The following is a 6000-nucleotide window of genomic DNA, read 5'->3' as shown; positions in this document are numbered from 1 at the left end:
GGTTCAGATTTAGATATAGCTCCCATATATAGCTTTCGCCCGATTTACACTCATATGACCACAGAGGCCAATTTTTTGCTCCGATTTAGTTGAAATTTTGCACAGGGAGTAGAATTAGCATTGTAGCTATTCGTGCCAAATTTGGTTGAAATCGGTTCAGATTTAGATATATAGCTTTCGGCCAATTTACACTCATATGACCACAGAGGCCAATTTTTTGCTCCGATTTAGTTGAAATTTTGCTATGCGTGCCAAATTTGGTTGAAATCGGTTCAGATTTAGATATAGCTCCCATATATAGCTTTCGCACGATTTACACTCATACAACCACAGAGGCAAATTTTTAACTCCGATTTAGTTGAAATTTTGCACAGGGAGTAGAATTAAAATTGCTTCAGATTTAAATGTTTCCCATATTTTTTTTACTAACATTGTGTTCCACCCTAGTGCATTAGCCGACTTAAATTTTGAGTCTAAAGATTTTGTAGAAGTCTATAAAATTCTTCCAGATCGAGTGATATTTAAATGTATGTATTTGGGACAAACTTTTATATATAGCCCCCAACACATTTGACGGATGTGATATGGTATCGAAAATTTAGATCTACAAAGTGGTGCAGGGTATAATATAGTCGGCCCCGCCCGACTTTAGACTTTCCTTACTTGTTTTTTACTAACATTGTGTTCCACCCTAGTGCATTAGCCGACTTAAATTTTGACTCTAAAGATTTTGTAGAAGTCTATAAAATTCTTCCAGATCGAGTGATATTTAAATGTATGTATTTGGGACAAACTTTTATATATAGCCCCCAACACATTTGACGGATGTGATATGGAATCGAAAATTTAGATCTACAAAGTGGTGCAGGGTATAATATAGTCGGCCCCGCCCGACTTTAGACTTTCCTTACTTGGTTTTTACTAACATTGTGTTCCACCCTAGTGCATTAGCCGACTTAAATTTTGAGTCTATAGATTTTGTAGAAGTCTATTAAATTCTGTCCAAATCGAGTGATATTTAAATGTATGTATTTGGGACAAACCTTTATATATAGCATCCAACACATTTGACGGATGTGATATGGTATCGAAAATTTAGATCTACTAAGTGGTGCAGGGTATAATATAGTCGGCCCCGCCCGACTTTAGACTTTCCTTACTTGTTTTTTGTTCTGCATTTTGCTATATGGATCATTTATTTTTATTTGCAGTTACATGATGTCTGCGTTTGTGCATTTGATGGGCACACGATGTAAATATGGAATGATTACTTATTGTTGAAATTGAAATAAAATAGTGTGTGTAAAAATATGTGATGTTTGCTTGCACGACATTATAAATACAAACAAACAATGAATTAGTTTATAAATAAATAAAAACAAATAAATAAAGTTAATTTTGTGTTTTCTTTTCTCAAGTGGCGTCCTTTTTTCAACGATGAAAAAAGTTTTTTCATAAAGATCAAAACATTTTAGGTTGTGACCATGTTCTTTTAACTAGAAGAAAAACATTTTGAATGAATACCATAACATTTTAAATCGTGACCATTGTCTTTTCATTCAAACAAAATTCTTTTTATCAATATAATAACATTTTAGATGAGGACAATTATATTTTTTTTAGAACCATGTTCACTGATCCAACATGGTTGCAGGTTAAAATGTTACATGGTCGCCGCAAATATAGCTCTTATCATATTATTTTGCTCTTCGAATATGATTGTGACAATCATGTTTTTTCTCTGCGTGTACTTATTAATAAAGAGGAACTAAACTTTGTTTTTATACATTTTACTGTGTAATTTTTCACTATTTCCTCTTTATTTCATTTTACTGTCCCAACTCTAAAAAGAGTATATTGCCCTTTCGTTATTTTTATGAAGACCCCTGATTTCTTTTAACGAACCAAGAAATAAATTGTGCCCATAATGCCAAAATGATAAACAAAACACATGTCCACACATACATAAAATGCTGCTCTCAAGGCGAAAACATATGCTGTTTGTTTTTCTTGGTCCCGAATGTCTATTCTCTTTATTCAAATTAAATAATATTTAGACTTAAGCATATCAAATTTATGGCCTTATCATAAAACAGTTTTCCGAAACAACATACAAGCGGTTTCATAGAAATTGTTCTCTTTTGATTCTTTCGCTGTGTTATGTTGATATCTTTCGTCAACTCTCCCGGTTTCCATCTCTATTTCTTTCTCTATACTCTCTCTGTCGTTTTGAATAAAATATCACACATATGTATGTTTAGTCGAAATTTGTAAATTTATATATGTTTGCATTCACACATATGATTTTTATGAAACATTCATGCCACAAACATAATATATTCTAACATATTACATAGATGTCCCAAACAGTTAGTGTTCGTTTAGGAACATTACATGTTTGCACTTAAATATATTGTGTTTTAAAATTATGCCCGAAACACATTTTGTTTATATCGGAACATATGAAAAACATATTTTTCTAACAGTGTAGTTATAAGCGGCCTTATACTAACACCACGTTGCAAATTTCAACCGGATCGGATGAATTTTGCTCCTCCAAGAGGATCCGGAGGAGAAATCTGGGGATCAATTTATATGAGGGCTATATATAATTATGGACCGATATGGACCAATTCTTGCATGGTTGTTAGAGACCATATACTTACACCACGTACCAAATTTCAACCGGATCGGATGAATTTTGCTCCTCTAAGAGGTCCCGGAGGTCAAATCTGGGGATCGGCTTATATGAGGGCCATATATAATTATGGACCGATATGGACCACTTTTGGCATGGTTGTTAGAGATAATATACTAACACCACGTACCAAATTTCAATCGGATCGGATGACTTTTGCTCCTCTAAGAGGCTCCGGAGGTCAAATCTGGGGATCGGTTTATATGGGGGCTATATATAATTATGGGCCGATGTGGGCAAATTTTTGCACGGTCATTAGAGATCATATACCAACACCATGTACCAAATTTCAGCCCGATCGGATGAAATTTGGTTCTCTTAGAGGCTCCGCAAGCCAAATCGGGGGATCGGTTTATATGGGGGCTATATGTAATTATGAACCGATATGGACCAATTTTTGCATGGTTGTTAAATACCATATACTTACACCATGTACCCAATTTCAGCCGGATCGGATGAAATTTGGTTCTCTTAGAGGCTTCGCAAGCCAAATTTGGGGGTCCGTTTATATGGGGGCTATACGTAAAAGTAGACCGATATGGACCATTTGCAATACCGTCCGACCTACATCAATAACAATTACTTGTGCCAAGTTTCAAGTCGATAGCTTGTTTCATTCGTAAGTTAGCGTGATTTCAACAGACGGACGGACGGACATGCTCAGATCGACTCAGAATTTCACCACGACCCAGAATATATATACTTTATGGGGTCTTGGAGCAATATTTCGATGTGTTACAAACGGAATGACAAAGTTAATATACCCCCATCCTATGGTGGAGGGTATAATTAAATGGTCACGAAAACAATGTACATTGTCTTTATGGCCATGTCATGGTTCTAGACATGTCTATACGTAATCTATAAAAATACGTTTTTCCCTGTCGAAAAATTTAAAGGTCAGGTAAATGATTCTCCCGACCATGTAATGGTCTCCAATTCTATCATTTAAATAAAAGAACATGTTTGCGGCATTTGAGAACCATTTAAATGCTTATTGCCAACACATATTTTTCTCCGCTCGAACATTATTTTTACAAAGACAAAATACATGGTTTCGCGACAATTACATACTATAGATAAGCATTAATTGGCAACCATGTCCAAGCAGGGGTTTTCTGTGCGTGCGTGTGTCTGTCTATCCGTCTGTTCATGTATTTTTGTGTGCAAAGTACAGCTCACAGTTTAAGTCCTATCAGTCTCAAATTTGGCATGAGGTCTTACTTTAGCTCAAAAACGATCCGTATTCAGATTTAGATATAACCGCCATATACATTTATAACCGATTTGGCCATAAATGACTTTTTTATAAGTCCCGCAAAATTTCATCTAAATCAGTTCAGATTTAAATGTAGCACCCATATATATCTTTCGCCACATATGCACTTATATGGACCCAAAGGCCAGAATTTCATATTTAGTTGCTTCAAATATTGCACAAGAAGTACATTTCATACCATCTGCAAGTGTGCCAAATTGAGTTGAAATCGATTCAGACTTGGATAAAACTCCTATATATCTTTCGCCAAATTTACACTCTTACGACCACAGAGGCCAAAGTTGTACTCAGATTTTCGTGACATTTTTCACAACTAGGAGATTTAACATTTTAAATATGCATGCCAAATTTGGCCAAAATCGGTTTGGATTTAGACATAGCACCCATGTATATCTTTCGCCCGATATGGATCTATATGTGCCCAGAGGCCAAAGTTTCACCTTGATTTGCTTCAAATTTTGTACAAAAACTACAACAGATAGTATCATCAAGTGTGCCAGGTAGGGTTGCCAGATGATGGTTGCCGAAATCCGGGACTTTGCGGCGTGCATTCCGGGATTTGTCGGGACAAACAAACAGTCACATTTGAGTTTCACTTGCATATAAAATTTTGTTTTACAGTTATACACTAGAAATTTGGATAGCCAAATTTTTTGTTTAGGTCCGACGTTGCTAAGATTTTACCACATTCATTTTACTAGTATTAGCCATCCACGCAACTATAACCGAAAAATAAGAAACCCGTAATATCAGATATATTTTCGAATTTATTAAAAAACTCATTAAGCACGAATTCATATAATGTGCAGGTAATGTGGTACAACATATATCGCAATTGCATATATTTTATACTTATTTACACAGAAAAAAAAGTGTATCGTAAATTTAAGAAGATTTTTACAATAATTTATTACAAGAATTTTTCAGAATTTTAGTTCATTTTTGGTATCTTCAACGAAAATTAACTACTCGAAAGGAAATTTTACAAATTCTAAGTAGCAATCGTTTAGTTCATGGCCTACAAAATACGATGGAAATTTCCTTAAAAAATTTCTTAACTGGTAGTTAAAAATTCGTTTGTCATGCTATAAAACTACTTGTGAAATGTAAAGTATTTTCTAAATAATAAGTGCAATTTACAATAAGATTTTTTTGTATGAGAAAATATTTTTTTACGAAAAATGAACTTGAAAGTGGATAGCAATTTCTTACTGACAATTCCTAAAGTTAATAATTGTTGGTAAAAAATTACCCAATGAAATATTTTTAGTTCACATGTAATTAAATTTATAGACATTTTCGTCAAAAATGGTAGATAACATTTCATGAAAATTTTGCAAATTTTAAGTTAAACGTTTCATCGTTCATAAACTGGTGTGCCTTTACGAATATTATTCTTGGAATAAATTGTCAGCAGATGCGATGAACTAATGCATAGTATAGAGATCTTTATCGGCATAGTGGAATGTGATTAATGTAAAGATGATGTTACTTGAGTTTTGTTGTGTATACATGAGCGTGGGATTGTTTTTATTTTTGTTCATTTAGTGGTTTGTGTGTGTGTGTGTTTGTTATTCGTGGATGGTTTATTTGGCTGGATGAGGTGTTGTTTTCAATAAAGGCACATGTGTTTTTGTTGTTGTAGGGATGTTTTGGCTTTGCTTGGTTTTGTATGGCATGCTTCAGTTGTATAGTTGGCGTTGGCGTGGGTTGTTGCATCTTTTAAGCAGGTATGCAACAAGGGAATATAAAGGCATGGAATATTTTGGATTTTTGAGACATATAGTGGTGTTTGTTTATTAAACCTTTTAAATGAAAGTTATTAATATTTTATCGGTAGTTTAGAAAAAAGTTATTAAGAATATTTAGTAAAATATGTTGAAATTGAAAGTGTATTGAAATTTTCATTTCATTAAAAAATTAATATTCAATACCAGATGAATTTGGAAAATTTTTTTTATATATCACCGTATAGTTTAGTCATAAATTGGTAAGTATTTTTATACCCTTCACCACTACTGTG

The sequence above is a fragment of the Haematobia irritans genome, chromosome 4, assembly GCF_050003625.1.
Source record: "Haematobia irritans isolate KBUSLIRL chromosome 4, ASM5000362v1, whole genome shotgun sequence".
NCBI lineage: Eukaryota > Metazoa > Arthropoda > Insecta > Diptera > Muscidae > Haematobia > Haematobia irritans.
The sequence above is the reverse complement of the archived record's forward strand: the minus strand, read 5'-3'. Positions refer to the sequence as shown.